The sequence below is a fragment of the Pinus tabuliformis genome, chromosome 8, assembly GCF_031772625.1.
Source record: "Pinus tabuliformis cultivar Carrire ecotype Pingquan chromosome 8, CPIR1, whole genome shotgun sequence".
Classification (NCBI taxonomy): domain Eukaryota; kingdom Viridiplantae; phylum Streptophyta; class Pinopsida; order Pinales; family Pinaceae; genus Pinus; species Pinus tabuliformis.
The window spans coordinates 1,357,981,492-1,358,008,762 of NC_142294.1; the positions used below are offsets into that span (position 1 = coordinate 1,357,981,492).

Below are 27,271 nucleotides of genomic sequence, written 5' to 3' on the forward strand. Positions count from 1 at the left end.
AGCTGTATTGGAAGGCAAAAAAGCATATTTTAAGATACCTCATAGGCACAACCAAGTATGGGTTATGGTATAGGAGGATAGAGGGAGTGAAGCTCCAAGGCTTCACTGATGCAGACTAGGTAGGGAGTCCATCAGACAAGATAAGTACTTCAAGTGTTATCTTCAGTGTTAGGTCTGCAACTATTTCATGGTATAGCAGGGAACTGAGGTTTGTGGCACTCAACTCAGCAGAGGTTGAATACATGGTTGTAAGTTAGGAAGCATGTGAGGCCATATGAATGAAGAAAATAATTGTGGGTCTTTTCAGTTATGATATGGATACAACAATGATTTATTGTGATAATCAGAGTTGTATCAAAGTTTCAAACTCTCTATGACAAGTCCAAGCACATTGATATTCGGTACCATCACTTACGGGATTATGTGCAGAGGAGAATTATGATGCTACAATAAATTCCAATTGAGGAGAAGGATGCAGATATCTTGAAAAAGGCATTTTCAAGAGGCAAATTCAAATTCATAGGTGTAGGATAGGGGCAGTGCAAAATCACTTTCTTGCTAAGAGGGAGCGTTATAAATTGTAGTCGGAAAGGTTCAATTTGAATCGTGCCTTAGTCAAACTAAGTAATTCAATTTTCCACATCAGCAAGATGACTTGGATTACAATTAGCTAGAGTGACATGGCCTTGTCTACTAATTAAAATAGTAAATTCGATTTATAGGCTTGGAGTAGAGTTGTGCATGTAGTGATTGCTAAAATTTAGCAATCTAGTTTAGTTATTTTCAATTCAACTCAATTATCTGAGCTTAAGTAATTAATTAAGTCAGTTGAAGGTTAGTTGAGTATTAGAACTATTATTAACTCACTGATCTATCAGTTAAACTAGTCAATCAACTAAAAATAACTTATACATGCAAGGAATTCGAATTTCCTGGTTGGAGTGGAGGAAAAGGCACACTGCAATAATCAATTGTACACTAGTTGAGGTACAAGCTTGGTAGTTAAGTAGGTGATCAATTCCTTGGGAATTGTGCAAGGAAATGGGGATTTCCCCTACTGTTTAGGAGCTCAATTTCTCTTGAATTGTGCAAGGAAATAGAAGGCAGTTGGAGGCTTCAATTGGAAAAGTGTTGGCCAGAGTAGGATAGTCAATAGGAGAACAAGTTTACAGTGCGGGGTGTGCTTTAGAGTTGAAGAAAGAAATTGCAATAGTTTCTTTTCCTTTTTAGAACTAAACTTACACAATTAATTTTCTTTCCATTGCATAACTTGAAAAGCACATATCTGATGCACATGTCTCGATTTCTACGCCTTTCCACCTAGCCTATGTGACAGTAGAGAGGATCAAGAATGCAAAAAACTTAAAGCTTCTTTTGACAGTTGGTACTGGTTTTGATCACATTGATCTAAATGTTGTAGCAGCTGATGATGTGAGTCTCGCAGAAGTTATAGGTACTATTTCCTTTTTTATCTCAAGTACATCGCTTGTCACTGCCCTGTTGACCAAGTTCACACTATGGACATTTTAGTATGAACAAGTTTTTGCAACAATTCTTCATAATTTAATTGACGACTTCTTCAAATTTTTTTAAAACAAGTAATGTGGTGTCCATGGCAGAAGATTAGCTAATGTGCATTCTCATATTGATGCGAAAAAAGTACCTGGATATAAGAAAATTGTTGAGCATGATTGGAAATTGGCAGAAAATTCTTACAGGTCATATGATCTAGAAGGGAAAACTATTGGTACTATTGATGCAGGGCGTATTGGCAAAGAACTAATTAAGTGTTTGAAAGTAATCTTAGGACGTAGTACTTCATGATGTTGCAAAATTTTCAAAAATCAGTGCTACATAATTCTTATGCATGCATGCTGTTTGTTTCAAAATTTCAATCTAATAGTAATAAACATTACATGATGTTGAATTGTGTTCCTCTGTGCAACCCTTCAATTGTAAGCTTCTTTACCACGATTATCTTTCTATTAGACCCGAATTGGAAAGGGAAACTATAGAAACATTGGAGACAAATATTGACGAAATGCTACCTAAATGTGCACTGTGAATAACACACACCCTTTCCTGCGGTTGCACTTTGCTTCCATAGTTGTTACCATCCTAAGTGATGTGGCTTTCTTCATTTCCTACAAGACTCTTGGTTCCCCATTGTGATCCAAACACTCAATAGCTTTGTCATAAAAATCCATCTTGGTTCTATGAAGGTACAACTAATCCATGCCCAACAACATACTGTATGATATGAACAATAATACATTCAAATGTTTTGTTGTAGGAACAACATTCAAATCAAATGTGCAATCTCTTACTCGATGATGAAATCACTTCTTTGTACGTATAGCCAACTGCACTAACCAAGATTTTGCATGAAATTCCTTACTGAAACCACACTTATCCACCAATTCAAGACTAACATAGTTATAATTAGATCCAGGGTCAATCAAAATAGAAATAACTTAATCACAAAGCTTACCATCCATCTCAATGATAAATGCTTGATGGTCTGCTTGTTTGTTATTCAATGTTGCATAAATATGAGGAATGCTATGAACAACATCCCCAACAGTTTGTGTGTCCTATGCACTATATATTTGAGGCTTACCACCCTGATGCTATGGATAATATTTCCTATGATGTTGTCTTAGTGGGTCTTGACCTAGGTTCAGAGTTAAGTGTGCAAAACAAACCCCTACATTACTGCCTTTCGGCATCAATCCACGGTGCACAGATTGAAGTCTCACCTAAAGCAGTATGGGGGGATGCTGGAACCAATTTTTTGCACCCAAAGATCAGTGTGTTTCCCTTTTGCAACTAAGATCTCCTTCACATAGATATCTAGATCCTTACAGCCTATTGTTGTAACTTCCTTTAATTAGCCTCTAGACCTTCGTGAAGGTTTATGACTAGCTTTTGTGGACCCTGAACAGGAAAATTAGCTACTTACGTGCACCATAGATTACTCTTAGACCAGTATTTACTCAGATGTACTTAAGAATTCAATACATTTAACAGAAAGTGTTATAATCTTAGCGTAACCATTTAACATCAATTGCGTTCAGATAACAATACAGATCAAGTAAAGTCATACATCAATACATCATTATTTTATAAAACCATTATTCATCACATCGTAAGGCACATTCATACATAATAGAGGTAAAGAGACGAAACACATGAATTTTTGCAACAATATTCTTTATTGATATTCAGTTAAGTTTAAAGACCCAATACTTCTCTGCGCACTCAGCTGCAGACACTACTCTAGGCCTCTATGCACACAGTTGCAGAGCCTTTTCCTCTTCTAAGACTCTTATCTTGATCTTCCTTCTATTGACCCATTACATTCATCTTATCTTATTGTTATGCCTTAGAATCTCTAAGACACACCTATTTATACAATCCCATGGTCCGCGGACCATGGGCAGATCTTCAAAAAATGACTCAAGTTACATAAAAGAAGGGAAAAACCCTTTTTAAATCTTTACTAGCTACACGCTCCATGACCAGAACTTGCGGAGACTTTACATCTTTTTACATCAAAACTTGGGATTTTGCCCCAAAACTTGGGTTTTTGCCCCAAAAATGACCCAGGTTGACCCCATCCCAACATCCCCCCAACAAAAATATCATGACATGCCCTTGAGTCACTCGACTGGCGTGAAGATCTTGCTGTGAAGATCCCCAAGCTCCACTTGCACCAATGCTACTTCATCCGCGCTCTGCGTGGCTTCTTGCTTCACCTATTCGACAAACTGTTTTGTGGTTCGTTCTTCACTATCCTTCTTTATCTTTTGTTGTGTAGGCTGCAGGTTCGCCAATTTCTCCTGTATGTTGGTGGAGAATTGGTAGGCTTCCTCCAACCAAGGATCCAACCGCGCCTTAAAGATTTCCTCTTTTTTCTACAGTGCTTCCACTTGTGTAAGGAGTTACTTCCCCTTGTACAACTTGGCGAGGTGATGTGCTATATCCACTGAGCGCATCATTGCCCACACTTCGTCATACTCCTGTTGAAGCTTGTAGATCTCTATTTTTAATCTTTGTAGGTTGGGATCTTCCTACAAGGTCTTCACTACTTCCATGGTCTACTCAAATAATGTTGTGTTGTCCACAACTGCAGCATCCACAGTATCTATTCCATCCTTAACAGTAGCTTTGCATTGTTCCCTAACTTCTGGTGGGGTCGAAGGCTGTGACTTGAGCTCTAGTTATGTGAATTTCATATTGAGCTCAAACTAAACTTTGGCCACCTTTTCCTTAGCATCGCAGATGCCCGCAACAAGTTTCCTGATCTTAGCTTCAAGCGGTGCCTCCTCAAGTATGTGAAACTCTGGAATTGTCTTGCAAGCCTCTACAACCATGGCTTCTAGCTGGGTGCTCTATGCCTCGATCATATTCTTTGCCTTCAGGGCCTCCATCTTCTCGACGAATTGCTACTACACTTGTCTGCAATGTGTGAAGATATTCATTGGGGAGTGCTGCAAGGTTGAGGCTGATGTTCTTCAGAGTACTCATGATGACCTTGTCATCGATCAATTTTGTGCTCAAGGACCCTTCTAGTAGCGTGACTGCCCAAAGATCCACTAACCTGAACATCTCTATAGCCTAACTGGTCCCTGTTGCTAGGCTCGTCTGTGCGGCACTCACCTGCCCTGCGCCCACCTGTATCCAGCTGGTCTAGATTTGCAATTCACACATATCCTTCTGAATAGTGCCTAGCGACTGCAGTGTTGTATTTGGAACTGCTGCAATAGTTTCATTGTGGTATCATGCACTTTATCTCCGATCTCATTAAGATCACCTTATGTTAGCGTAATAGGATCTAGTGGTGGCTTCGTCGCTTTTGACTTCTTCTGAGGACCCTCCTTCTTCTGCTCCCTGTACCTCTTCACCTAGAATTGAGTGCTCTATCCTTCATCACTGCCACCACCTTGCTCTAACTACTCTTATTCCTCGGTCTAGGGCGAAGGGGATTTACTGCTTCACCCAGAGTCATGCTGCTCCTGTTCAGCTTGCTACTTTGCAACGCGCTCCATTTCCAGCTGGGCCTTCTCCTCTAGTTCCTTCCTTCGCTATGTGACCAACTTCTGGACCACCTACTTTGTTGCTTCCTTCTTCTTCTTCTGTACAGAACTCCCTGCACCTTTGCTTGTACGCATAGCCAGATTAGCCAGAGAGTGCCAATATGCCGGCCAACACTAGATAACTTCCTGAATGGCATCATCTGTGGCAAGGTAGGGAAGATCAAACCACTTATTTTGTGGATCCTTCCATACCCTAATATACACGCGATGGAAGTCTTCATTGAACTCCACGTACTCTGACAACTGCTCATACACAGTTGGGGACAACCGTGGCTTCTGGTTGATGGCCATGTGAAGGCTTGCCTCCATCAAAACCCAATTTTTTTTTGTCTCCATGACCCACGTAGAGTCCTTTATGGCCCAAAGGGAGGAAAATTGTGTAGCCTCTGCAATCCTTTCTCCAAGGGAGGGAACTAACTATCCTTTGGCATCTCCCAAGAAACTAGCATGATTGAGAGTAGCAACCACACATAGTGGAAGGTCTAGCTCTCGTGTTGAGCCTCAAGACAATTCGTAAGGAACTCACTACAAACGTAGAGCGACCAGTTAAGCTGCACACCTTCACGCACTGTGCGGCTGACGAGATCATGGGCGCTAGAACCTCATCCATGCAGAATTTCCTCATGACTTTTCCAGCTAATATCTGCGTGGAAATTTTCACCGCGGGGTCAGTGATGGACATTATGGAGCACCCTTCCAGCTTCTTGACTAGGTCAAATTTCTTCTTCATCATTTTTGCCAAGTCACACTCACTTGTCTTTCTGCCAAACTCCCTGGTTGGATTCTAGCCTGAATGTAGTAGGAGCATGACCTGATGGATTAGCATGTCTGTTATTAGGATTGGTGTGCTTAGCCACAACATCCATCATGTACTAGAGTCAACAGTTGCTTGATACAGATGATATGATATTGGAGCAGTGATAGTGGGGCACCCACAACAGGTTCAACAGCCTCGATTGATTTACTCCACAAATCCATTCCACTGGCTCCAACTTAGTGACACCAAATTATTTATAATATACCCACTTCATGTAGTTCCCCACGGTGAGGTGGGGGAACCTCTCATGGAAAACAAAATCCTAGTTTTCTATTTTTAAATGGGGGATCCACGCCAGGCGTGGACCTTCAAAGGTGATACTCTCAGGTAGCAGGGGCATATGAATGAGGAATTTTTTTTGTGTTTGGGTCCTTAATGATCTTCACCTTTCCCTTTCACGAAGGGATATAATACGACAACTTGGAGATGGGCTCTATGCCATCAACATCTATATCCTCCGCACCCTCTTCGGCCTCTAAATCTACAACCTTCTCCTTATCCTTTGTTGGTGGCTTATCTTTCTTATGGGCCTGGGTAGCAGAGTGCTTTCTCGGTGACTCGTGCAATGGAATTGGCCTCTTCTACTTGTCTTTCTTGGGCTTGGGGGCTTCATGCACTGGTGTAGGCTTTGGCCTAGCTGACCTTGGCGCCGTAGGCACAGGAGTCAGAGCCTCCATGCTCACAAATCTTGGAGCCGCTCCTTCGGAGGCAACAGTTCCTCCGGTGATCGCAGTCTCACTTGGTCCTGACATCGTGCTACAAATAAACTACTGGGTGTCCTCAGGTAGGGTTCAAACATAGACCTTACGACTAAATATATGAAGCACAGGTGTAGGCTTTGGCCTAGCTAACCCTGGCGCCGTAGGCACAGGAGTCAGAGCCTCCATGCTCACAAATCTTGGAGCCACTCCTTTGGAGGCAACAGTTCCTCCGGTGATCGCAGTCTCACTTGGTCCTGACATCGTGCTACAAATAAACTACTGGGTGTCCTCAGGTAGGGTTCAAACATAGATCTTATGACTAAATCTACGAAAAACTGAGGATTCATAAGCAATGGACAACACAACGCAACAATTCTAAGGATACAAAGTGTTCTCTATTGGACGGCCAAACATAATTTATAGGAGATTTTGAATTCAAATTCAGTCGTTCCCCCCATAATCCATTCATAAATGTTGATTTGGCTACATATATTCAAAGATTTTAGCCTTAAATACCACACACCCACTCCTCTTAATCGTCTCCTGGCTCTCAAATCATGAATAGTGACTGTAACGGTCATTTTATGGTTGTGCTGCATAGTAGCTCCCTCTATAGCGCAACTCCCTTTGCGCCGCTTCTGGTACTGTATCATCACCCTTTTTCGCACAACCCCCTTGTCGCATAGTTCTACAAACCAGGCAGTGTAGTTTATAGTCCCTCTCCCTTGTAGCTTCCTGGAGCATTAAGACTGTGTTGCCATCATGTAGTCATTGAGTTGGATCCCCTATGTATGGCTTCAACCAGCTTCCATTTACCCTTCTCAGAAATGGTTTGCCATTCAACTTTGCAAGATAAAATACACCATATGTAATTTCTTTGATGACATATGGCCCCATCCAGTGTATCTGAAAATTTCCTAGAAACTTAGCAAACTTACTATTATATAATAAAACCAATTCATTTACCTTGAATGTGCACAGTTTGATGTTTTGATCATGCTAATATTTTTCACATTCCTTCTGAACCTGCTGATGGAATCCAGCCAAAAACCTATCTTCTTCGAGCTCCATTAGCTACACGAGCCATTCTTCCAATGCTCTACGGTTTGCCATTCTTGTGAAAGCCATTATGTGTAGACTAGGCATGATATATTCCATTAGCATCACAACCTCTATGCCATAAACCAACAGAAAAGGTGTTTGACCTGTTATATTTTTGCAAGTAGTCACGTATGCCCATAATACGCTGATACTCACACTTACCAATCATTCTGTTGTGCGTTGCAAATCTTTGTCTGTGCATTCTCCAATATCTTATTGAAAGCCTCGATTGTTCCATTGGCCTAAGGATGATATCATGTACTTTTCTGATGGTAAACCTAGAACTAGTCTATCAACGCACTGATCATTTCATTGAGGAAGTTTGTACCGCGATCACTCATCGATATCTTCGGGCAACCAAACCTAGTCAACACATACTCAAACCAAAACTTTTCAGTTGTTTCCCATTTACAGTCTTTCACAGACTATGCCTCCTCCCATCTGGTCAGATATTCGGCCGCGGTAATGATATAACGCGCACCTGTTTTCCTTCCTGGGAGTTGAACTGGTCCTACAAAATCAATTGCCCATTTCTCAAATGGCTGCAATGACACTTGCGGATTCAGAGGCAGCTCATCCTTTGGGATGATTTTCCCATTCTTTGACATCCATCACATGCCCTATAATATTCTTTAGAATCTTTATGCAGCGTCGGCCACCATAACCCAGCACGCAAAACCTTCTACATTGTCACTTTTCTTGCATAATTCCCTCTTGCAACTCCTCCATGAGCTTTAGAAAGGATACTATTTTGCTAAAAACCAGTCACATATCATTGAAGTATCTCATCCTATCCCATTTTATAAATTTGGCCTACAATTACTAAGAAATCTACCGCGCGTACCACCAACCCTTTCTTTTACTGATTGGTGTATCCTTTTGGAGCCATCCCAATAGTCAAGAAGTGGATAATATCCATGAAGTTTTTATCTGCTATGTACACCATGAAGAGCTGCGTGTCGGGAAACCATTCCTCCAAATTAGTAGGCTCCTCTCCTGTCTCAATACGCAATAGATGTTCAGGTCCTGCATTCAACTTTCCTGGCTTCACAATTACCTCAAAATCATATTCTTGAAATAACAATAGCCATCTGCATATTCCCCCCCCCCAAGACGCACTGTGCAATACTCAGAGGGTGCAATACTCAGAGGGTGGAATCAGTCAAGGGTGCGGACACAACTGACCTTCCTAGAAGTCTAAGACATTCTAATGACAAACAAAACAAACTGGAGCTATCCTTCTCTAAACATACATTATGATATGAGAAATCAAGTGTTTCGTTCTTACCTTTGTCCAAACGCTGTTGTAGAAGTCCAAGCTTTGTTGATCTGGATGAGCTCCTCCTTTTCTCCAAAACCTGCAATCACCAACAGTTAAACAATTAAATAGCACCTGATTATAACATAAAACAAAGCATATTCAACACATAGACCAAGGAGTACATGAAATAACCCATTAACAACAAGTTATTGAGAAGAATGGACCAATTTGCATTAAAGGTAATCAAAAGGAACCATTACAACCTGAGCCTTGGTGTTGTGCAAGCTCCTTCCAGGGTCCACAAGAGTCTTCCTCTACTTTGACAAAGCTCACCCACTTCCAAATAGAACAAGTAAAGATGGAAATCTTTCCTCACAAGCTTCTAAATGGGAGTCCTAATTCCTGCAGCATTTACCCTTAGAAATGCATAGCTTTCAACCTTCTTCCTTCTGGCCCAATGCCTCTTTTTATAGTGCTCAAGAGGAAGTTAATCAGGTCCACCATCAATGGGATAGTCCCCTCTTTGGATGGGATCACTCCCTTATTGATGGGATAAGTTCCTCTTTGATAGGAGTGCATGAACCATCTGGAGGCGCTCAATACACATCAAACAACCTTCTAGAATGCTCTAGAAATGACCACAAGTAAGTTTTTGAAGATAAAACTTGCGCATTTTAACCTTTTCAGAGGGACGCACCTGCCCCTTTAGATACAGAGCGTCCTTAGACGCAGACCTTATGAACAAAAGGTGCGTACCCGCAGGCAAGGCTTGAGAGAACCTGCGTACCCAGAGATAAACATGTTTATAAAGACTTTCTCTCTTTCTTGGAGTTTGACATGAATAGTAGAGGCATAAGACTTGCTCAAGAGGGTAGTATGACTGTTGATTGAGCCATACCGACTGTAAATAGCCATGGTGACATTTTTTAGTGTAACACCTAGTTTTCAATGGTGCAGTGATATATGGATTCTCTATCTCTGGCCCCTCAACCTTGCGGTGGCCTTCTGCTTTTGGGATGTTAATATTCCTTGGATCCTCATCCTCCTCTTCGAAAATCACATTATAGCATTCCAGCGCATGGCGCAGATGGGTGCTCCAATCTAGTTGAACCAATTCCAAAGGATCCTGTAGTATTATGAAGATTTCTTCCTTGACCTCCTGGAGTGCCTCATCAATGATTTTGAACCGATATTCAAAGCTGATGGTCATCATAAATCGTTCCCTTAAGATATCCCACTCAGCAGTGTTGTGGCGAAGCTCTGTTTCTAGGTACTAATTCATAGGTCTTGGTCTCACACTATTATTTTATAGATCTGATCGAAATCATCATCACTTTCCTCATAGTCAAGGATCGGTTCAGTATAGCACAGTCCTTCTGCAGGGTCCAATGGTACTACAACGTAGAGTGATTTCCTTTCAAATGACATTGTCCGCTTCTTTAGATATGACCCCATTCATGTCGATAGCCCAATAAATTACCAAGAGAGCAGGGTATGTATTTCTATCATCAATAATATCTATCACTTCAAAATCAGTCAGCATGCTCACACCTTCTATATCTACGGTCACCTTCTATATCTATGGTCACTCCATCCAATCACCCCATAGGGATAATCTTCTATTGGTTTTCCATCCTCAATTGAATTAGAGACCACTGCAAGGTGGGTGTCCCCATTATTTCGCATGTCTGTTTAGGAAAAACGTTCAAATCAGATCCTATATCCAAAATAACCTGGTCCATCTCATAGTCTCCAATTTGAGTGGTAAGCCTCATTTCGTGCCCTGTTCTCGTCTTATGTTTGCCTATCTTTATGACTGCACGGTAGCCCTTTCACAGCCTTGCTACTGTACAGTAATTTCATACAAGTCTCCAAGAAGGTGGTAAGAATAGAGGGGTCAACCTCTATAGGCAGTTTGTCCTGATTTCCTAAGGTAGAGGCCTCAACGAAGCTCTTCTTCACTTCCATGAATGTTTTCTTCACACACTCCAGATCAAACCCAACCTCCTTTTCTGGAGCCTTGCGGACCCACCCACTTTCTTCAGGTTGTTTCCCTTTATCATCACCCGTCGTCATTCTACTTCACATCACAATATTCACATTTGAATCCTCCTCACAGGGCTCGACCCTCATCATCTGTAAATTCTAGGTAGGTTGTTGAGACTGTGCCTTCTTCTCCTGCATCTTAGCTATCAAAATAGGGCATTCTTCTATTGTGTGGTCGAAATGAGTGTAGTATCGACATGAAGGGCATGTCTGACTTGCACACTACCATGCATAGGTCCTTGGTGTTATGCAATTATTGAAAATGACTTGTCCATGACCTCTCCCAAGTCCTCCTCCTCCTCAGCCTCGTCACATCCTTGATATCCTTCGCACGTTTCCCTAATGCCCTGATCCAGAGGCCAAGTTTTTTCTTGCATTTGATACGCAGGCGTCCTTTCCATCATTAATTCATAGCTACAAAAATGGTGCTCATTGTGGCCCACCGATTTACAAAAATCGCAAAATAATTGTTCTGGTGTCTACACAAACTTTTGCAACAAGTGACAATTATTTGTTACATTTTTTCCAACCACCTAAAAAATAGTCCACCATAGCGTGAGGCCCGTACTTGGTCCTGTTGGAGCTTCCTGCCTCAGATGCATTGGCCCTCCCCCTGTAATATAATTTTCAAAGACAAGAAACTGATATTTATCATGCCCCTAGATTTTACACTTGAGGCACCAAACTTCTTCACGCACCTCGGTCGAGCCGCCTTTTCCTTTTTCAAGCTTTGTAATTCCAGGGAAAGGTTCTGCAACTCTACGTGAAAATTTTAAACTCCCAAAGGAGTGTCCTAAATAGGTGTTTCATGCAATCTCATTGCAATCTCCAGAGCTTCTGCTTGAGTTCCTATCTTTTGATGCAACAAAGAAATCCTTAAGTGGGGCAGGAGCATGGTTATAAACCAATCGCAGTGCTAACTATTTGTGAGATTCATATTAGATTCCTAGATCCTGCACTTCAATATTTGATATAATTCCCAAGGTGTGTTGCCGACCCTCATTGCAATTTCCTTGAACCCAACTATTGATTACGACTCAGACTTAGGCTTACCAAATTCCTTGTTCAGAGCGTTGTTAACGATGCTAAGGGATTATCAGTGTAGTACTTAATGTACAACGTCAAAATGCGATCTTGTAGAGTAGTAACCAACTGTGTATTATTTATGTTATCATCTATAATCTATTGTGTCATCCACACAACCTTCGCAATGAACCAAAACTGATCTGGATCCTCACTTCCTAAGCCCTTAAAAATGGGAAACTTCATCATATTTGACATGTTGAATGACAACAAAGGTGGTGGAGGTGTGGGAAAAGGTGTATATTGTGGAGGTGAAGGTGTAGATGGTGTGGATAGATGATGTATTCGTGGAAAACCCTACCTTATCAACTGGACAACGCTTTGCGGTGAGGCTTGTACCTCTCCCTTGTCGTCACTCGAAGGAGGTTCAATCAATGGGCTATATTCAAGGCCTATTCTCGCTTTATCTCTAAAGATCTTCCCACTTCGTATAGCTCTGAACATCAAGGTAGTGACATAACCCGCTTTTCACACAAGAGCATCTTAATCCAGGTATTCAAAGATCTCAAATACTTACCTCGCAGTCCCTTGAAGAAACGTAGGTCCACTTCATTGTAGCTGAATGAAGTGTCGATTGTGAATTCTATCACAAATTCTCCTATGACTCGATAAAGCTAGTGATCAAAGACATGCATGATCTTATCTTTAGAAGCTTCCAAACTTCGCACTAGCTCCGGGGTCCACACTATCAGACCCTCAATCTTCCACCTTCCTTGGTCGTCTACCAATTTAGCTATCCACTCGTATAGTTCGATCGGGAAGGTGTAGAAGAAGATTTCGTGTATTTGTGTGTATAAATATCTTTCCAACCATTGTTCTTTTGTCGGGCGTGGATTTATATTTCTTGTGTAGTGAATTCGTGGATCTTTCTATCCAACAACTTCTCAATTTCCTTCCTTTTCAGATTCCAGTGATGCAACATCACACATCTCTTTATGCAGATCCTTGTCTCGGAAACGGAACCATTTGTTGGCTTAGTGGGTCTTCACCCAGGTTCAAAGTTAAGGGTGCCAAACAAGTCCCTACACCATTGGTCCTTTTGGCATCAATCCGTGGCACGTGAACTGAAGTCTCACCTGAATCACTAGAACCAAGTTTCCGCGCCCACAGATCGGTGTGATGCCCTTTTGCAACCTAGATTTGCCTTCGAGAAGATCTCTAGACCCTTATAGCCTATTGCTGTAACTTCCTTTAATCAGCCTCTAGACCTCTGCAAACAACTGGATTTTGCGGATCCTGAACAGGTGAATTAGCTACTTACACGCACCATAGATTACTCTTAGACAATATTTACTTAGATCTACTTAAGTGTTCGATAAATTTAACATAAAGTGTTATAATCCTTGTGTAACCACTTAACATCATTTGTGTTCAAATAACAATACAGATCAACTAAAGTCACGCATCGGTACATCATTATTTTATAAAACCATTATTCATCACAACATGAGGCGCATTCATACATAACAGAGGTAAAGAGATGAAACATAGGAATTTCTACAACAATCTTCTTTATTGACATTTAGTTAAGCTTACAGAGCCAAGAATTCTGTGTGCACTCAGCTGTAGGGGTCTACGCACTCAGTTATGGACACTACTCTAGTCCTCTACACACATAAAGATAGAGCATTTTCATCCTCTAAGAATTCTATCTCGATCTTCCTTCTATTGACCCATTACATTCATCTTATCTTATCATCATGTCTTAGACTCTCTAAGACACACCTATTTATACAATCGATCTTAAAAAACCGACTCAAGTTACATAAAAGAAGGGAAAAACCCTTTTTGACTTTTTATTAGCTACGCGCTCCGCGACCACAACTTGCGCAGACTTTACATCTTTTTACATCAAAACTTGGGCTTTTGCCCTAAAACTGACTTAGGGGACCCCATTCCAAATTGCGATGATCCCCTCCACAAGTCCAACACCACATGGGCTCCTTATTCTTCTCCTCAAATCAATGTCCCTTTCCTCTATCTCACGTATTAAACTTCTTAGATTGTGCAACATTCTCTTTATTATCTTTACCCTAAAGTCTTGATAATTTCTTGTCCCATTTTCCTTGTTCCTTGCATTACCTTTTGAAACTGGTTTAGTCTTAGATCTATTCATTGATTGTTCACAACAATGCCTTAACTCCCGAAAGGTCTCCTCCAATTATTTAGGGTCATCAAACTCAATGAACCTATGAATATTGGCCTTATACTTCGTGCGATAAGGCACATACCTCAGTAACTCCAAGAAACTGCTATTGTACTCCTCATCTGTCATCGATCCCATCTGTAGTTCATAGAATTATTTTTCCCTATCATGAAAGTATATCTCCAACAAATACTTCCTCTTGAATAACCACTCAAACTCACTCCAAGTCAAGTCTTCCCCATGAATACACCTGACATTCTTCAAGTATTCCCACCAAATGTTTGCTTTACCTTTGAGACTGAATGTAGCTACTTCGGCTTTAATGTTCTCTGAATAATCATGTAACCTAATAACTTCCTCATGCCAAGAAACCATGCCTCTACATCTTATGGTTTCTTGATCTCTCCATCAAAAGTAGGTGGCTTTTCTTTCTTAAACTCATCTAGAAATTATACCCTATCACTCCTCTTATAAGGATGATAATGATACTAATCATCATGCCTGTAAGAACCATAACTAGAATGGCACATGTGTCTATCCCTCCTCCTATTTGGAGTTTTCAACAATCTTCCGTATCTAACAATGTCATCTCTACGTAGCCTGTGACCACCATGTAATCTACCACCATATGCCCCATTAGTTCGGTCCTCCTGCTCATAGGTGATTCGACATGGTCCCTGTCACTGCAAATATGATAGACTCTAAAGTATCATTGCATTTACCTCTCCTTGTTTCTCACATGCCTGCATGATTCTGTCATTATCGGCCTTACGACTCCTTATTTCTTCCTTTAATCTTCTCAGTGTATCTGCCAAATCGGAAGAGTTCCCAACACCATACTACTCTTATTATTCATAGGGAGAGTCTTTGTAGTCTACCATCTTGCTAGCCATTTGATATTTCTTCCTCGATGGTACATTATGTCATCTAAACCAAATCACAATAAACCAACGTACCTTAGTATAGCCCAGGGAGGATACCTTGTTTGCAAGATCAACAAATCAATGTGATACATGTATAACATAATCATTATAGCATATAGAAACATAACACATACGTATGTAACCATGCCACCATAATTCTAGCCAAGGTCCAGTCATCAATACATGACCTTATCAACAACGCCTAACACAACCTCATGCATGACAACAACCATTACCTAACTGTACACTTGACCACATGCAAACATTAACATGCATAAGAAACATGTAACCAACCACACACATGCATGAACACATATGATCAAGCATGAATGAGCAATGCTTGTAACCAAGCCTAGAAGAATGATACATGTAACCAAACGTACAAGAATGTAACCAAGCAACATATAACAACATGTAACCAGTCATACACTCATGGCGACACAATCCACAATAACAACATCAAATTCCACATGACTACATCACTACAACTATGATAAACATCATGCAAATGCAACAATCACATGGAATGCAAGTGTAAGAGACACACATGCAACTGACATGAATGCATGACCAACACATAGCCCATCTAGTCTGTGGGGTGAACCGTGCTCTGATACCACTCTGTAACACCCTCCTCCGACATCTACCTAATAAATCATTCAGCCAGGGTAAAATTGCCATGAGAGGTGACTATGATATGATTCGACCTCCTAATTCATGTTAAGGAAGTGGAACCGATGGAAACAAACCATACAGACATTCAACGCTAGCATTAGGACCCTCAGGAACCAATCCAACCTTTCTACCAACTAGACCCTGGGTCACACTGAGATTTTTGACAACTTGAACTCTAGATGCTCTCATGCTATGGGCATGCCAGCATCCAAGGACCTCTAAATGCTCTCACAGGACTAGAAGCTAGGGTCTAGGGACTCTTTTTGTTAGTGCTATGCTAGTGTCCCAAGGATTTGAGACATTTTTTCACACCCAGAGCCCAAGTCACTGCCTAGAATTGAATCATAGCTTCAAAAAAGTAAAATAACAAGGAAATGAAAGTATAAATGCAAGCATTGGAATGAGACCTTGACTGGACCCCTACTAGCCATGATAGGCATTTCATCAAACATATCACAAATATGTAAACTACAAGTGTAAATAACAAATCTAATTATAGGGGTCTCGTACTTAGTTGATAATCACTAAGAAGTACTGATGCCTCAACACATCACCTATCATTTCATCCATTAGGTCATAGATACATTGTTCATTCATTTACCAGTAAAAATATTATGAGAGCCATACATAGCTACTGTTATAAAGCATATATGTAACCAACATAATAGCAGCAGAAATACCAATGAAATCATGACCATATGATCCACATATAAACTAGTATAATACTCATAGAAATACAAGGAGAAATTTCCTCATATTGGTGATGAAAAATCCAAACCCTGGATGGGACTTCCACGTTCCACCTGACCATAGAATGGCTGAGCCAAATATCTCTTCAGATATTCACCCTTGTGCCATATTCTAAGCATCAATGTGGGATCTCATAGAACACATCAATCCAAAACCATCCATTGATTCCAAAGGCCATCCACTTCAACCCATCAAAAAATGATTCCACCTCACAGCAAGACATCACCAAAATGATCATCAGATCAGTCTCTATCCCAGCCAGGATCCACAACGTTTGTTCCAACCAAGGCTCCAAGACTAGTAACTCAACCCACAACTACTGTGAGGCTCAAGAGCATTTTTCCAGTCAAGGCTCCAAGACTAGTAACTCAACCCACCAAGGGCTCCAAATCATTTGTCCAACCAAGGCTCCAAGACTAATAACTCAACCCAAGCTATTCCACGGCTCTAGAGCGTTTGTCCAACCAAGGCTCTAGGAACTAGTAACTCAACCCAAGCTAAGGAAACATGAGAACCAACTAGAAAATAAAGAAAATGAACCCACAACACCATGGCTATTAAATAAATGGAAAGGTTAGGAAAATCCACTGTCAATCCTCCATGCCCATGAGAGATCATAATCAACAAAACACATGCATATTTCATGCATGCCAAAACTAGTGAGGAAAACATACATGCAACTTGCTACCTGTAAGAAAAATCTGTTAGAAAATTATATATTACGGAGCAATGGAACACATAAAATATTGCAGAAATATTAACACAGAAAACGCACAAAACAAGAGAGACACAGATATACGTGGTTCACCCAGTTTGGGCTACGCCCACCCCAAACAACCAGTCCTTCCTTTCTATTATCCAGCAAAATGAAGAGACACAACCTACAACAAATCCGTTGTAATATCCTCTGTTTTCTCTCACAGTCTCACCTCTATGTTTCTCGCTCACACTGAATACACATCTATCACACAGCCTCAAATACAATACCCTCATACAAAGAGAGGGGTTGCCTTCTAGGGCAAAAAACCCTAAACAAACATAAGTTCTACCGTCAGATCATCCGCCTAATGAACGGCCCAAATTGACTAGAAATTACTATACTTTTACAAGGCAATTTTACATTTATTTTTGGCTTCGGGGGCGCTACCCCCGAGCCCCCGCCGGGGAACCGCTGGCCCCCGGACCCCCCAGCCAGGGGGGATGGGCCCCCGCGGGGGGACAAGTCCCCCTCACACCCCCTCGCGTGGACGGGTGTACAAAATTTCCTGGGTATACATCCAGTTGAAACAAAGACCTCTGAACAATCATGCTCCACACACAACAAAATCTGATGTAGTTGTTGATCCTGATGTCCTCTTACACTTCCCTTCTATTCTTTTTCCTTATTTCTCCAAGAATCAAAGCATGCAACACCCTCCAAGAGGGCTCCAAGGAAACTATAAGTATCCAAGAGTATGAGAGAGTGAGAGAGAGAGAGAGAGAATAATGAGAGATCTCCAAAACTAAACTGACAAAAGGTTACCAACTGATCCTCATAAGTCTTTTTATGAATGTGGCCTCTATTTTCTTCATTTTCCATTATTTTCTTTCATTTTTCTCCTCACATGCAACCCGTGACCTTTCACCTCCCTTTTCTCCTAATTCCCCTTATTTTCATAAATAAATGTGCCAAAAATTCTATTTTTCCTTTCCAAAGCCTTAGTCATTTCCTTTGCCAATTTCCTTAGCCATTAAACAATCAAAAGTGATCCCCATCACTAGGATTTTGCCCAACATTCAGCTTGGAATAAGTGTCCCATCAACCATAGTTATTATTTTACCTTTATTAACTTTTATTACATGGAATTTTCACCTAGGATGTTACACCCACTCAACCATAATCTTCCAAAGAGGGGAGGAAGAGAACCAGAGAAGCTGACAGATTGGTGTAGGATGAAAGAGATCATGTGGGAGCTCCTACATCTTTGTGTAGGAAGAGGAGGTCACAAACAAATACACTAGTTATATGGCTCTCGTGACATAACTAATTGAGTTAGAGATTTCTTCATTTGAGGAAGCATTTTCTTAACTAGTATGGGTTGATGCCATGGTGGAGGAACATGACTCAACCATGAAGAATGATGTATGGGAGGTGGTTTTGAGACCAAAGAATAAGTCAGTGGTTGGTTCTAGATGGATTTATAAAGTGAAGCATGCAACTAATGGGAACATCGAGAAGTATAATGCCATATTTGTGGCCAAATTATTCTCACAGGTAGAGGGAGAGCACTATCAGGAAACACTTGCCCCATTGGAAAGATATTTGGTGGGCTCCAGTATTGTGGCAATAATGCTGCAACTCCTAGGACTCCCTTCTTTACTTTTATCAACCCGGTAGTTCGTAACAAACTTGGAAGCGACGGTGCTGTATGCACAAGTACTAGTTCTTGCCGCAACTGTCACTTGGTCAGCTGGCACAAGTCCGCTAGGAGCTTAAGCCAACTTATATGAGCTCTTAGAAGAATCCTTTTAACTGATGGATGAAAGCTAACTCAAAGAAGGCTAATCTACTTGCAGAAAGGAACTGGAAAGCTGAAAGGAAACGCAAACCCTAGCAAACCCTAATTTTACCAGCTAGCCCTACTGATGCAAGAAAGAGGATGCAAGCTACTGAAAGAGATGCCATTGACTTCTAGGAAGGTAAAATGCATGTGTCTAAGCCACTTCTACAGTAACATATGAAAAAAAACATCTTTTTGTATTTTTGAATAAGTTGTCAGAATTATCATGCATTTGCTTTGACTGTTTTGACTATGCAGAGGTGGATTGGCGAGAGGGAATGCTTGCAGAAGGTTGGGAAAGTTCAAAGAGGGCCTAAGGGGTCCCTAACACCCTTCCAGAGAGTTTCACAAAGTTTGGCTATCAAGAAAACGCGTTCGTGTGCTTCTACAGGAAGTCTGCAGGGGTTCTACAGGATGTTCAGAAATGGGATTTTGGAGGGTGGATGGAGGGAGAAAGGTGGAGAAGTGAGCATGGAGGTAAGATAAGGGTGTGATGGGGTCCAGGACTTGGTGGATGGAGCTGAGGAGAGATGAAGATGGCTGGATTTGTTCAAGGAGGAATGAAGCAATGTTGCACAAAAATTAGGGTTATGTGAGAAAATGTGGCAAACGTGAGGCAAGAATCCGCATTAAGGGATGGAGCAGATGGGATTGATGGAGTATGGGTAGATAGAGAAGTGGTACGGGTGCTCTACAAGTTGTTTCTCCAACTGAACCAACGAAGACTTTGAAATTCAGAGACCTAGTTACGTTAACCTAATCTGATCTAGCTAACAGTAAAGAGAATGAACAAAAGCTTATTTGCAATGAAACCATGTATAATAACTATGCAACGAAGCAATCAAGAATCTGAACATGTAACCAACTTCTGCAAATAAAAATCGAACACTAATGATTGCATGGTGAGGCAATGAAAATGTTTTTGTTGGCAGCAAGGTCACCTTTGTCCCAGCTCATGATCCCACTGAGGGAGAGGTGAGATCAGAGGTCCTTGATGGCCTTTTTCTGGATATCTTCCTTGTTAATAACCTATCAACTCAATTTGAACATAAAAAGCATTTCTAATCATCAACGATGACCTAGATAATCAGCAAGTTTTTAATCTACTTAACAGAAATTATTTTGCAAAGACATAAAAAGTAAATAACAGTACATAAAGGAAGCCTTGGCACTTGGGTTGGGCCCAACCCCAAGAGCTACAGGCTCCTAAAGAAAACTCAGAACTGATGCCAAGTAAAGCTTCTCTTCATTCCTCAAAAATAGTCATGTCACAAGAACGTTATATAGCAGTAGCTAAAAAAAACGAGCTGAGACAATGAGAGCACTATAGTGAAAAACCCAACAGTTCCAAAAGTAAACTACAAAGGCTGAGGCCTTCCTATTTATGCACTACGAGGGTCCTAGCAGCCCTCCTTGACTCAAGGGACTCGATTGTTCAAACTTCCAGTAAACAGTCACTCTTCACAAAGCTGCTCGGTTTCCTTTAGGATTTGTTTTGGTGGCCTGTTGAGCTCCGAGTTGAGGGTGGAGATTTCGAGGAAGGGCCATTTAATGCAAGAGACAACCTCCCTACGAATCCTCACCCTTGATCCCTCATGCTTGGCTGTCACCTGGCTCATAATTGCTTGGCTTTGCTCCAAAATTTGTCCAAAAAACCTGAAATAACCACGTATTAGCCTCCTTGGTAAAGTGACCACCCTTATTCGTTCAAATAACAAAAACATACTCAAAAAACATGCATAATCTATGAAAAATGGTGGATTGATGAAGAACAGTAGGCAAAATGAGCCCAATAAGTTACCCATTTTTGGGGCTCATCAATATTCCTTGATCATAACTATTCTAATATTAGCTGGACATATAAGGTGGACGATCCATTATATGGATGTGAAGACTGCCTTTCTCAATGGTGTTGTTGAGGAAGAAATTTAAATAGATCATCGAGAGGGATTTGAGACATATGACAAGGAGACACATGTGTGTAGACTGAGGAGAGACTTGTATGATTTCAAGAAGGTGCCCCACACATGGTACACTAATATTTACACATATCTCACTGGATTGGGCTTCACCAAAAGTGAAGCAAGTGCCAATCTCTATAACATTGTGGTAGATGGAAAGTTTGTTATTTTGGTATTGTATATTGATGACTTGATAATTACAAGGGATGACAAGTTGATCCACTCTTGCAAGGAGGACCTTGCAAGATAATTTGAGATGAAAGACATGGGTTTGATGCATTACTTCCTTAGGCTAGAAGTATGGCAGGGTAAAGGTGAATTGTTTTTGATTCAGGGGAAGTATTCCTCTAAAATAATTTAGAGATTTCACATGGAGAAGTGCAAGCCTATGGACATACCTCTAGCTACAAACTGGAGGAAGGAGGATGCCTTTTCAGCAGAGGTAGTTGATGCTACCATCTATAAACAACTTTTGGGATCCTTGATGTATCTAGTGAACACAAGGCCCGACATATGCTATGCACTAAATCATTTCATTCAAGCCATGGTGAAGCCTACCAAGCTATATTTGAAGGCTTAAAAGAATGTGTTAAGATACCTCTGATGCAAAACCAAGTATGGGGTATGGTATAGGAGGACAAAGGGAGTGAAGCTCGAAGGCTTCAATGATGTAGATTGGGTAGGGAGTCCATAAGACAAGATAAGTACTTTAGGTTTTATCTTCATTGTTACGTCTACAACAACTCAGCAAAGGCTGACATGGTTGCAAGTTAGGAAACATGTGAGGCCATATGGATGAGAAAAATACTTATGGGAATTTTCGGTTAGGAGATGGATACGACAATGATTTATTGTGATAATCAGAGTTATATCAAACTCTATAAGAATAAAATATTTCATGACAGGTTCAAGAACATTGATATTAGGTTCCAGCACTTAAGGGATTATGTGCAGAGGAGAATTATGATGCTACAATACATTCCAACTGAGGAGAAGGATGAAAATATCTTGACAAAGGCATTTTCAAGAGGCAAATTCAAATTCACAGGTGTAGGATAGGGGCAGTGCAAAATCCCTTTCTTGCTAAGAGGGAGCATTAGAAATTGTAGCCAGAAAGGCTCAGTTTGACTCGTGCCTTAGTCAAACTGAGTAATTCAATTTTCAACATCAGCAAGATGACTTGGATTATAGTTGGCTAGAGTGACATGGCCTTGTCTACTACTTAAGTCGATAAATTCAATTTATAGGCTTGGAGTAGAGCTGTGCATGTAGTGATTGCTAAAATTTAGCAATCTAGTTTAGTTATTTTCAATTGAACTCAATTATCTGAGCTCAAGTAATTAATTGAGTCATTTGAAGGTTAGTTGAGTAGTAGAACTATTATTAACTCACTGATCTATCAGTTAAACTAGTCAATCATCTAAAAATCACTTAGACATGTAGGGAATTCGAATTTCCTAGTTGAAGTGGAGGAAAAGGCACATTGCAATAATCAATTGTACACTAGTTGATTGTACAAGCTTGGTAGTTAAGTAGGTGATCAATTCGTTAGGAATTGCCCAAGAAAATGGGGATTTCCCCTACTATTTAGGAGCTCAATTTCTCTTGAATTGTGCAAGGAAATAGGAGGAAGCTGGAGGCTTCAATTGGAAAAGTGTTGGCCAGAGCAGGACAATCAGTAGGAGAACAAGTTTATAGTGCAAGGTGTGCTTCAGAGTTGAAGAAAGACATTGTAATAGTTTCTCATTCTCATCTAATTAATGAAAATCAATGAAGGGGTTTTTCCTAGTTGGCTTCCCCTCTAAATATTTGTGTTCTTGTGGTTTTGAAGGTTGGATGTCATTGCATGTGTTTCTAAATTGTGATTTTCATTCTGCAAAATTGTAGAGGAAATTTGTAATATCTTTTTTTTAGTTCGAATTCATCAGTAGTGGAAAATTTCTATTAATTTCTACACATTCCATAACTTTCTAAAATGAAAGTGATCATATGCAAAAGCATATAATCATACAATTAAAAATATACAGGAGAAATTATTTTCCACCACTTGCTATGGCGGAGCCATAACACTTCATAAAATTTTGCAATTTGACCACAACAAGCCAAATTTAACCTTCAACTCTGAACTATTTTTGATTAGGTTAAAACCTGAAGCAGAAATCCATAACCTTATAATATTACCACCAATACTATCATGTGAGACTAACTTCCTTACCATATTATGATACGTAAACAACCATGGATATTCCACTAGAATAGTTTGTCCCAATATATATTTCCTTATTATGAAACATTCTATCATACAATTTATTACTTTAGACGGAATATTTATTATTATTAGCTTAATACTGAAATATATATAAATAAATAAAACAAAAAGGAAAGAAAAAAGTAAATGAACACTCTAATTACATAGACATATACAAGATGTTACCTAGGAAACTTGATATGGAAGAAAATCTAGCAAGAAGGTGAGGCCTATGCTTTTCTCTCTTTTCTTCATTTATGAAATGCAAATACAATGAAAAGGGGCACTCGATTTGTAGTTTCTTATGCCACTATAGCCTGAATGGGTACTACGGAGTCTTCTTCCTCCTCTGTTATGCTCCCAAATCCCACTCTTAGATGCTCTGGTCAAGTATGGAACAAGTATAGTGTTAAGAGAATGGAAGCCCTTATCTTTCAAGCAACCTAATTTTTAATGTTGGTTAATAGTTTTTTAGTGTTAGGCCTTTTGCATGCATCAACCCGTAATTAGTGTTAGTGTTTGGACCCTTTAAAATATTCTTGAAAGAACACAATTGCATAGTTTCACATGTATGAGTAAAGAGGGCTAATGTGGAATTCACTTAGTGGCACTATGGCCTTAATTTATGACTTAGTAAGAGTCAAGAATCCATGAGGGTGGGGGAGCCTAATCCTTGAGTTCACTTGCTTAAGTCTACAAATAGATATCCATATACATCAACCCTTTCCTCCCGAATACATGACCATGTATGAGATTGAAGAAAGAGGTGAATGTAGAATAAAACTAAGTCCTTGAATCCACAGCTATCCTACTCATTGGCATATGCCTATGTTAGGAGGTCAATGCACTCTTTTCTTATTTTTGTAATTTGTAGTCTTATAAGAGTTTTATTTGTTTCCATATCAATGGTACAAATAAAAGGGTATATTAAAATTGGATTAAATAATGGATAGGATATTTAGTAACTATAAGGGGTTTTTGAAGGTAGGTTATTTCTCATTTTTCATGCAGCAGGGTCCATTGAAATTATGCAACATGGGTACTCCTTGGGTGATTATTAAATTATGCATCCAACAAGTTCTCCTGCTCGAAATTTGAGTAAACTTGTAGGGAGATAAATTGAAAATACAAGTTGAAAAAGTAGTTTTTTTATTTTTATTTTTTAATATTTTTACTTTTTTACTCAAAAAATTGTGATTTGCCCCCATGATTGACATCATCATGTTGAATCCTATTGTTTCTTGTAAAGTTTATTTTGGTTGTACATTTTTTTTTAGGCCCATTTTTTACCTCAAAATTTCTCTAATGGTTATTGAGAAACAAGCCAATGCAAGGTCCTTTTTTTGGAGGCAATTTGTTGCATTTTTGAACACACTACATGCAAATAAGGATTTGTATACTAATACAGATAGCTATGGAGTGTTAATTGCAGGTGACACTACACTATGGGAAGATTATGAACTACATGAATTTGTTCCTCTTAGTCAAGCTCAGTAAATATTGTATTATTTTATATCTCCTCCTGCCATAAATTTGAAAAGAGAAAGGGACTACAGGTGCGCGTTGATCATCTATGGGAAATTGAATAGGAAATGCAATGTTGGATACTACCATAATCTGTTGTGCTTAGCCCTACCTCAACCACTTGAGACATTAAAAACAATGATATGATGTTTATTGGTTCCTCTGAAAAAACTAATCCTCCAGGTGTTATTTGACAACATAAGCAAGTTGACTTGAGTCTTTCTTATTGGGATACAAGGATGGATGTTCCTTCCTTGGTTGGGTTGTAAAGTGTCTCTATTAGTGAGCCAACATCAACATAGGTTACACTTCTAGTCAAAAACATCTTCATTGCCTACAATTCCTTTCTGTAATCTCACAGGTGACATTCTCTCCCACAGGTCGCAAAATCACATTTTAGAATCTTAGACATGCATCTAGAGAATGCGACCTAGAGTACAATGTGATTATGAGACCTCTCTTCAAGTCATAAAATCAAAATTGTAAGCCTAAAAAATTCCAAAATAAAGTGTGACCTACATTAAAATGTGACTATGCGACTGGTCCAAGTCACATCTCTCATCTGCGATCTCAACGCTAGTCACTAGTTGCATCTCCTTTCCCCAACATTGCAACTAGAAACTAAGACTTGCATTTCTTTCCCCAATTGTGACCTCTTTGTAATGCTCATATTCTCCTGCAGTCAATACTCCTATTCCAAGTGTCCCTCACCCATGTTCAGTCTCTAACTAGAAATAGCTACTTTTGGGCATCAAGTGCTACAAAATAGTCATGCAAAGAAAGGGGAAATTATTCGGTCTACATTCAGCGAGACTAGAATGTCATTTTTATCTACTAGGTGTAAAGAAAGGGGAATTGTTTTCTAGATGTCTCAACACACAACAAATTTATCAATATGAAACAACGAATGTGAAGATTGATACAAATTATAATAACTTAACAACAATCGCTCTTGATTAACCCATTCCAAATGCAAATACTATTTTAGCTTCAAAACACTAGATCAAAAGTCTAACAAGGGGGAACTGTAGTACTTTCATGATCATGTGGGATTGAGCTCAATAATTGGTATGCCACCTACTCCCATTGAAAAGGTCTTTGGTGCACTTGGTAATGAGGAAATTTCAGTCGGTAATGAGATGTCCTTTGACACTACGTTAGGCACATTTTCAAAATATAATGTAGGCATCAATGTTTCAAAACCTGAGTACACTGCAACTATGGTTAAATTCACCCACAATTTTTTAATAAATGATCCCTCTTATACAATTGAGAGTTCTTATGCTATTGATAATATTACCATAATGAAATTATGACTTAACAATCATTGGCGCACTTATCCAACACAAGCTGAGGCCTAAATTGTTAGTAGCAATTTATGGAGAATTCGACACCAAGACATTTGATAAGAGTTCCAAAATTGGTTTTAAAGCCTTAAGATAATCTAAATGAAAAGCGATGAAAGCGATTTATGGAGGAATTGAAATCTCGGAACTTGAGCGAATTTGAATACGTCGCACTTCCGATGCACAATAAAACTAGATATTTGGCCTTAAACCCATTCAAGCCATAAGTCGTGTCCTTAGTTGGTAGTAACATTGGTCTTTTATGAGTCGCATTAGGTTGAGATCGTAGATCACTTTCACAACCCTCTCCTTCCCCAACATCCTAGCGATGTGACTGTTTCTAATGTGACTCAAGAAGACTCCTATCACAGGTTTCACTCATAGCTATCAGTGGCACTGTCATTACAAAGTGTGACCTATAGAGTGCAATTTTTGGTTTAAAAAAATCTGTGTCTAGTGTTGGAGGGTGCCTTTTAGATGGTGATAGTCAAAAGAAGCTCACTAATATGTCAAATTTTAATTTGACAATGATATTGTTATCTCAATACATGATTTGAAATGTGACTCTCAAGTGTGACTATTATGATGTCATAAGTCGCACAATTAGTTATCAATGATACTATGAATTTTGACTAGTCATATGAAAAGAAACTGTGCCTAGACTCGAGCTACCCTATAGGCAATGTTGTTGCAAAGCACATTGGTTTGAAGAGTTTGGATACATCACTGACAGATGACCCTGAAGGCCCTTCAAATATCCACACCTCAAGAATGCGTCTAGCCTTATTAAGTGCTAGAGGCATTTGGTTGGTACAACACGTGGATTCCATGTGTATCCTATTAGAAATTCTAAAATAGATCCATGGTATGAACTCAAGTATGTGAAAGGAGGAAGTTACAGTTTCTTTCATCTGAAATCATTTATGATACTTCTTATCCCCCGCCATATTAATATGTCCAAAACAATATACAATAGCCAATAATCAGTACTCCGTGGTACTCATGTTATAGGATGAGAAAATTATTTTGTGGACGTGAAAGGCATTGTAA

The 27,271-nt window shown here is 39.8% G+C and overlaps 1 pseudogene; it reads left to right on the forward strand.

Moving 5' to 3' along the window:
* Positions 1-6,196: 6,196 nt before the first annotated feature.
* Positions 6,197-26,318, forward strand: LOC149240529 (mitochondrial outer membrane protein porin of 36 kDa-like; annotated as a pseudogene).
* Positions 26,319-27,271: the final 953 nt, after the last annotated feature.